Source organism: Hypanus sabinus, chromosome 2 (assembly GCF_030144855.1).
Source record: "Hypanus sabinus isolate sHypSab1 chromosome 2, sHypSab1.hap1, whole genome shotgun sequence".
In the NCBI taxonomy this organism is placed as follows: domain Eukaryota; kingdom Metazoa; phylum Chordata; class Chondrichthyes; order Myliobatiformes; family Dasyatidae; genus Hypanus; species Hypanus sabinus.
In genome coordinates this window covers 69,645,038-69,653,943 of record NC_082707.1, presented here as the reverse complement: position 1 = coordinate 69,653,943, position 8,906 = coordinate 69,645,038, and the positions used below count along the sequence as shown (strand labels likewise).

General features: G+C 40.6%; 1 protein-coding gene across 6 annotated transcripts in view; it reads left to right on the top strand.

Moving 5' to 3' along the window:
- The first annotated feature begins 4,688 nt into the window (after nucleotides 1-4,688).
- The window catches only part of pik3cb (phosphatidylinositol-4,5-bisphosphate 3-kinase, catalytic subunit beta), a 184,008-nt gene continuing 179,790 nt past the window's right edge, over nucleotides 4,689-8,906 (top strand). For 3 of the 6 annotated variants that reach the window (XM_059947939.1, XM_059947948.1, XM_059947954.1), the window contains exon 1: nucleotides 4,689-4,979. The gene's annotated coding sequence lies outside the window, so the exon portion shown is untranslated. Of the gene's footprint in view, nucleotides 4,980-5,274; nucleotides 5,470-8,906 lie in introns of those variants that run through there. The other 3 variants (XM_059947980.1, XM_059947971.1, XM_059947961.1) reach the window with 1 other exon arrangement.

The following is an 8,906-nucleotide window of genomic DNA, read 5'->3' as shown; positions in this document are numbered from 1 at the left end:
GTTGACCAATTTGAGTGATAAGTGAACTAGAAAAGGTCCAAAGTAGCAGGAAGTTGGGATTTAATGTAATCCATAACCAGCTGGTCAAAGCATTTCATTATTGTTGAGGAAAGTTCCACTGGATGGTAGTTGTTGAGGCAGGTTACTGCCTCCATCTTGGGCACCAGGATGATGGTGGCCGCCTTGAAACCTGAGGGGACAGTGGATAGTTCCAGAAAGATGGTCAGTTTTCTACGCCTTAAATCCTGTTTTGGGAAGATGAGCCTCTCCATGCACCAGAAATAACAGTGAAGTATTTGAGTTCCTGTAGCTGTGCACTCCCTCCTACTCCACCAATGCCCGCTTCCTATTCCAACACACATAAGGACATTCCCTTTGTGGAGCTTAATGATGTGGTAATGAGGCAGAAGTATGGATAAATTATACCACAAAATGTGAGAAACACCAGTTAAAAATGAAACAACACACACACATACACACAAAATATTGTGTGGTCAGAAATTACTGGAATACTATGATTCTAGGGGGTTTTTTTGTGCCTTTTAGACTGCCACTAAGGCTGATTCCCTAGGAACACTATACAACCGTTTTGTATGGATGCACTAAATAATACGCAATACAACTGTATGTTATAAACAGGATACAAAATGAATAGATCTTTATTGGGTGTTTATGTGAAGCACCCATCATTTCAGATGTTAATTTCTCTCTGTACTGGTCTCCAGTGTTACAAAAGCTGCTTTGTTGTACTTCCTGAACAAAATAAAGAGATTGTTACTGGATTGTGGAAGTACTAGGTGAGAAATCACATATCTTTCTGTTTTTCTAAGGAGTTACAAAGTTTGTGTAATCATCGCTGTCTCATTTTAAGATTATTTTATGCATTGCAAAATCTGCAGCTTTTATTTACCTGCGTGTTCTGTTGATTTTGTTCTGTTATATCAAGGAGATGTTGTTGGAGTTGTTGATCCACTCCTTGGTATTTTGCATTAGAGCATCAGTTCTATTGTTTACAATTGGAGCTAAAATCTTAAATTCCTTTGTGGATATCTTTAAAGCAATTCTTTATACTGCTTTACTTCCTATTAGTGCTTTATAATTTTCTTTTTCAGCAGTTCAAAGCAATATTGGTAGCCACAGCTGTCTTGTTGTTTTATTTCCAGCAAGCAAATTTTGGTGTATGGTCAGTCCAGTAGACAGTCTGATTGGACGAAGAAGAAAAGTTTCTAGGAAGGCATGGAAAATCCGAAGTGACCTTTTCATCAGAAGCAGTATGTTTAGCTTTAAGGACAGCCATTTTCTGCCTGAAAGAGCTCTATTTTTCTGCTCTGTGTCACAGTCATAAAATTTTAGAGAAACAGGCCCTTCAGTCCAACTGGCCTATGCTGTATTTTTTTAACCTGCTTCAACCACTTCTTCTCACAGCTCATTCCACATATATGCCATCCTCTGTGAGAAAAATGTTGACTCTCAAGTTTCTATTAAATCTTTTCATTTTCACTTCAAACTAATGCCCTCAAATTTTTGATTCCCCTATCCGGGAAAAAGACTAAATACATTCACCCAACCTGTTGCCCTCGTGATTTTATACACCTCTCTAAGATTACTTCTCAGTCTCCCCTGAGGACCTAACTTGTTTCCAATATATTTTTGTAGTTATAAAGAAGGCAAGACAGCGGCTATAGTTATTAGGAGTTTGAAGAGACTTGGCATGTCAACAAGTGCACTCAAAAACTTCTATAGTTGTACTGTGGAGAGCATTTTGACAGGCTGCATCACTGTCTGGTATGGAGGGGCTACTGCACTGGACCGAAAGAAGATGCAGAGGTTTGTAAATCTAGTCAACTCCATCCTGAGCACTAGCCTACAAAGTACCCAGGACACCTTTAGGGAACGGTGTCTCTGAAAGCCTGTGTCCATTATTAAGGACCTCCAGCACCCAGGGCATGCCCTTTTCTCACTGTTACCATCAGGTAGGAGGTACAGAAGCCTGAAGGCACACACTCAGCAATTCAGGAACAACTTCTTCCCCTCTGCCATCTGATTCCTCAATGGACATTGATGCTTTGGACACTACCTCACTTTTTTTAGTATACAGTATTCCTGTTTTTGCACATTTTTAAAATCTATTCAATGTACATAATTAATTTACTTGTTTATTTATTATTATGTTTTATTTTATTTTTCTTTTTCTCTCTCTCTGCTGGATTATGTATTGCACTGAACTGCTGCTGCTAAGTGAACAAATTTCACATCACAAGCCAATGACATTCTGATATTCTCCAAGTAGTCCAAGACTGCCCAACCTCTCCTTATACTCAATATCTCAAATCCTGGCAATGAATTTGTAAACCTTTTGTGTGCTCTTTCCAGCTTAATGGTATCTTTTCTAAAGTGGGCTAACCTAAACTTAATACAGTACTCCATGAACGTAGTATTCTTTCCAGTGAAGGGCCTGAAATGTCAACTGTTAATATCCTTCCATTGATGCTGTCGAACCTGCTGAGCTCATCCAGCATTTCGTGTGTGTTGCACCAAATGATGCCATTTGGTGGCACCCTTACCAATGTGATCATAGTCAGAAGAGTCTTTAGCAAAGGATTGCCTTGTCACACTATTAACTTTTCAGATTCTAAATATTCTTTTGGACCCATCTTGTTTTCATCATCGATGCAGTACCTCACAGTGGCCTTCTCTAGAGATGAGAAGACAGTTCTAAATGTGACAGGTGTAACAAGACCTTATGTTACCTATACTCCCTGCTGCTAAAACCAAGCAGCTGTATTCACCTTCATGCAAGAATTTTCAAACCCCACTCCACACAAACACAAATACACAACCCGTGAACGGCTCCAATCCTGACAGAGGGAGTTGATTAGGGAAAGCACTTTTTGTTTGCTGATTCCAACTGTCTCTCAGGTTATTTGTTCACCTTATTTAAGTCCTGATGTTCTTTTCTTGGGATTTCTCACCAAACCAGATTGTCTGTATTACCTAAAAGTTGCATAAGAGATTGTAGAATTTAGAATGTAAGAAAAAAAATTCTTATGACACAAGTCCTTCATTATTTATGGTGCTCAATCTTGGCGCTTGGGGGCCAAGTGGTTGAGGCGTTCATCTAGTTATCTGAAGGTCACTAGTTCAAGCTTTGGCTGAGGCTTACTTGAGCAAGGCACTTAACCACACATTGCTCTGGGACGACATAGGTGCCAAGCTGTATGGGTCCTAATGCCCCTCCCTTGGACAACATTGGTGGAGAGGGGAGACTTGCAGCTTGGGCAACTGCCAGTCTTCCAAAGAAAAACCTTGCCCAGGCTTGCGCTCTGGAAACTTTCCAAGACGCAAATCCATGCTCTATCGAGACTAACGGAGGCCTACACTACACCTTAATCTCAGCAACTGCAACTTTTATTTCCAAATGTAAATCCATTATATGACCCACTCCTGATAGAGAATATCTACATCTTACCAACTGAGATTGAAACAAGAAACAAGAATATTAAATATTTCAACATTATTGCTCGACCAGGATACAAAGTTTTCCTTAGTAATGATTCAATTACTTCAATTCCAGCTACTTGTAGGGCTCATGCTGTATCTTAAACATAAGGGATGCTGGAAATCCAGAGAGATGCATACAAAATGCTGGAGGAACTCAGCAAGTCCAGGAAAGGAGTAAACCGTCAATATTTCAGACCAAGACCCTTCATAAGCCCTGGAAAGGAAGGGAGAAGAAGCCAGAATAAGAAGGTGGGGTGAAGGGAAGTGTAGGCAAGAAGGTGAAGTCAGGTGGATGACTGCAGGGAGGTAAATTGAGAAGCTGGGCTTTGAGAAGAAGAGAAAAAGTAAGAGGAGAGTGAGACTAAATATCAGTTTCTTGGATATCCAGTAATTTCCCCCCTCCCTCTTCCCTTTTCTTCCATTCTTCACTCTGGCTCCCCTTTCACCTGATTCGTTACTGTGATGTAAGGAGAGTTGGTATGATCAGCATTTATAGTTCCTCTTAAATTATCCCTGGAAAAAGTAGTTATACCTCACACAACACTTAAAATTGTGGCATTGCTCGAAATATATAAAGAGAAAGAAAGTCATAAACACGAGATGCTGGAATTCTTGAGCAACATACACAGAAGTGACTCTCCAGTTCTGATAAAGAGTCTCAGACAGAAACATCGACTGTATTCCCCTCCAGAGATGCTGCCTGGCTTGCTCAATTCATCTAGCACGTAGCGAGAGATAGAAAGTGAATAATTTTATAATAGATTATTTTGATCTAGTATTAGAATTTACACGCACCTGTAATAAATTTAATCATTCCACCTTCCTAAGTGGTACAACTTTGTTTTTGAGTTACGATTGCACATGCCTTTATATTACACCCAGATAACTGAATATCTGTTTGACTCCAAAAATAATGCTATAATGTAAAATTTTTCGCATTAGCTATCCTAAAAACACGCTAGATTTATTGTAGGAACTGTGCATACTAGAAACCTTCCGCTCGGCAGGAAAGAAAATGCGTGCTGAATACAGATTAAATAATCTGTAATGTTTTTTCGGTGCATCACGATATTAGCTCTATATGCAATTAACTATTAAATTGGCTTTTAAAAAAATGACTAGTTCTACCGAAGGAGGGCCCTGTGCAAATGTATTTCCGGGTGAAATCTCTACGGATTTTCCCGGTTTGGACGCTGCCTGCACCAAGCCGGAGTTGTTCTCGCCATCCTGGTGGTGTTTCTCTGTTACCAACCTCGTCAGAAGTTACCCTTCAAGCCGTACGAAAAGTTCCAGCGTGGAGAAAAATAAATAGCCACGGCATACTCGCAGTCTGGCTGCCTGAACATTTAACAGTGCAGAGACAGAATTAGACTTTTGCTTTAAAGTAGCGGCAAGGCTATTGAAAATATCTGAAGCTGGATTGATTCAACCACTGCTGATTGACCTCAGATCGACGCGGACAAGTATTTCTCTGAAAGGTATTTTTATCGAACAATTGTAACGTTTCGGAGACTGGGTTTTTAAACGAAGAGCTTGCTCTTTGTGGTATTTCCAGTCCTTTGTAGTGGCAGTAAGGGGTTTCGCAATGGGTAGTTTTGGCTTTATGAAGTTTAGGCTGTTAAAGTTCTCTTGTTCAGACTTTGTGGGGAGTTTGTTTCCTATATGTGTTTTTATTTCGAGTTGATAGTGTGTAAATGTTTGTTCTGGGACCGGGTTCTGCAGGTAGGTAAGAGTCGTGCTCGCTCTGCTGGGTTGGGTTCCATTGGCTGGACGGGGAAGTGACCGCGTCGCTGGGGGTTTCAGCGCCTGCTGCACCCATTGTCTATTGAACGACGTGTCTCTTGGGGCCATCTTAATGAAAACAAATGGTTGTCTGTGGTACTGGATGTCTAAAGGGTCGATAAACCTGCGTCAATTCTGCGTACTTGTCCGAGGGAGGCGGACAAATCAGCACTCTGTTCAGATAAGGTTTCTGTTTTTGTATTGCATATATAGGTGGGGCGTCATTCATAATCTGTACCTGCGGGGTTTATCTTGAAGGGTCTCGGCCCGCAATATCGCCTGTTAATTCATTTACAGATATGCTGCCTGACCTGCTGAGTTCCCTCAGCATTTTGTGTGTGTTACTTGAACTAGTTTGTTTTTGTACTTTGATATTTTCAGCTGTGGTGTCACATTAACTATCTGTAGTGGGCAGTGCATTTCTGAAATTGTGCGATGGGTGCCTCTTGTGAGCAATGCGTCTTAATGTGGTAGCTAGTTGACAATAAAGTCTGACTTCACCGTGTGAGCGCCACCAGTTGGGTAGCGATTTGTGTTTAGTCCATTCTGTCTGATGTCATTTTAGGTCAGTCATAAATTGAGGAAGTAGGATCCGGCTCCACACGGGTGCTGATCTCAACTCTTAAACTCCAGTCATGTTACACAAGTGGAAAAAGGGAGGACATGCTAGCAGACTGCATTGGTCATCTTGCCCTTAGTAGCTGACTGATGAAAACAGAGAATACCACTTTCTTGACAAGTGACTCCTATTGTACGTCCGGCTCTGGTAGAACATAATCGATTTGAAAGCTCACTTTTTAGTTGCAGTAGCCTTACTTTAAAAACTCAATTAAAATAAAGCTGAATTTATTTAAAAGTGATTAGGCACACAACAATCTGACTTTGATATCTGAGAAAATATCCTTGGATTTCTAGAGAGTATATATTGGGGTCCTCTTCAGCGCTGTCGTGCCATTCTCTGGACTGGGACTTGAACTCGGAATAAACTGGCTTGGCGATAGCGCTGTGTTGAATGGTGTCCAATTTTGTGGTAGTTTTTCTCATTAAGTTCCATCTGAATGATGATGTATTATTGCCTCTTGTGGATTTTCTATGAATTTGGACGTGAATTGTATGACGTGCATTTGAGGAACTGCTCTTCTCATTGGGGAAAAAATCATGACTCCTTTTGATTTCAGATTGGGCAGGCATTTTGAGAATCAATAATTTTTTGACCTGAGTGTATTGCCACCATTTCTACAGTTTTGAGGTCTGGATAGGACTATTGTTTTTATTGACAAGAAACAAAACATTGTTTCTCAACATTTCAAATTGTTATACTTGAAGATGAAACATTGAAAAATTAACTTGATTGAGTATCACCATTTAAATCAATTTGGTGATTTATTTGTGTATTTCCCAAAAAGTTTGATTTTATTATAAAAGTTGTACTGAATATATCTTAATTGAATTCAGTCACAACAGATCGTGAGATATGCAGCCAGATGTCTGGTGTAATAATCTGAAGATTTGAATTTAAATCCCATAGGGTGCTTGGGAATTCTTAATATGTTAATGAAATTGAGTTTTGTTTTTTAAAAAAAATCTTGCTTTCTGTAATGATGACCACAAGATTTCAAGATTTAGTACTTTTAAGGATAAGAAATTTGCTTTTCATGCAGAATAGAATCTATTTGTAATACCTCTCGAAGTTCTAAATGCTCTTCAAAATGACATAGGAGACTCTAAAACATGAGCCACTGAAATGTCAATAACAAGGGGGCAAAAAAAACCAGAAGAGCAGCCCAGCAATAGACGTGATAAAGCACATGTAGTGAATTGATCTGTTTGCTGACCCCGAGACCTAGTCAAAGTAAGGAGAGCCACTCAATGCACACAAAATGCTGGAGAAACTTAGGTTGTGCAGCATCTATGGAAATGAATATTTTAGGCTGTGACTCTTCATCAGGACTGGATGGGAAGGGGGAAGAGAGAATACGAAGGTGGGGGTGAGGGGAAGGAGTACAAGCTAGATGATGATAGATGGAACTGGGGTAGGTGGGGGAGGGTTTGAAAGAAGTCACTGGGTGGTGATAGGTGTAACAAGTAAAGGGCTGGAGAAGCAGGAATCTTATAGGAGAGGAGAGTGGACCATAAGAGAAAGAGAAGGAAGAAGGGCACCAGGGGGACGTCATAGGCAGATGAGGAAGAGGTAAGGGGAGTGGCAGAGTGAGAAATTGGGGAGGAGGGAAGCAAGAGGGGAAAAAATACCCAAAGTTGGAGAACTTAATGTTCATGCCTCTCTGAGTCAGAGCCACCCTATGGACAAATTAAGCCACAACCTCATATAGTCATGCAGTGTCATACCTTATGACATCCCAGTCTCCTCAGTTACGTGCACTTCCCTTTACCTCACTGATAACTGCTTTCAATGAGTCGATCAGTCTAGTTACCACCACATTCAGCAGTACCTACCAGTCAGCTGTTCACTAATGTGCACTTAGTTGAAATATAGGTTGAGAGTTAAATTCCAAAGATGAGTGTGAGTTACTGACACCAAGGTAGCTTTTGACAACATGTAGCATGACTGACGTCTATTAGATACAATACCTCGACCAACACAGGAGAAGCTCTGCCTCATGACCACCAATCTGTAGAAATGGAGCATTCACGTTTGATTAAGATCCTTGAGTCCACGCAGAAGTTGTGGAAAGACTGCAGCATTGAGCACACATCCATCTCCCACAGCCACAACCTTTTGTCCACATTTGTGGAAAAGTCTCTGGTTCCCATACTAGCCTCACCATCACTGAAGCAAGTAAGGGTGCTGTTCACTGTAGTCTCTTGTCTGGATAACAATCCAACTACTATTACTTGTTCACTACCTTGACCAGTTGTGCACAATAGTTTATCTGCAAGTTGTAATACTGCCAGTTCTAGGTATCAGAACTGTACTGGAAGCAAATCAACCTCATTTCTGAAGGACAAAGGAGTCTATTTAGAAGGGCACTGGATTTTTTAGCTCACAATCTACTTTATCTAGCCTTGCATCTATGACTGGTATTGTACTTTCTCTGTAATGGGTGCACTGTATTCTGCAAACTGTTATCGATTTTTTTCCCCTTGTACTACCTCTAATACTGATATGGTAAAATGATCTTTATGGATGTGAAATGCAAAATAAAATTTCTCACTGTACCACAATACATGTGACAACAATAAATCAATTTAATTTAACAAATTGGGACCCCTGTAATTGTAATTTAATTCTAGTTGTGTCTCAATCTGAGTTGGAAGAATATTGCTGGGTTAAAATCTTGGCAGTCTCTCCCCAATGGAGCCTAGAGTACAGTTATTGTATGGATGACAACAATTTAAGAAGGTGGTTCAATATCTTTCTAGAGCCTTTAAACATGGTCAGTAATGGATGTTTTTGCTAGAGATGCCCATGTACAGTTGGCTGTCCTTATCCGCGAAGGATTGGTTCCGGGACCCCTCGCAGATACCAAAAATCCCGGATGCTCAAGTCCTTTATTCAACCTGTCTCAATGTGCTGGACCTTCGGACCCAGCGGAACCCCAGACCTTATTCAACCTGTCTCAGTGCAGTGGACATTAGGACCCGGTGGCAGAGGTCTGAACCCG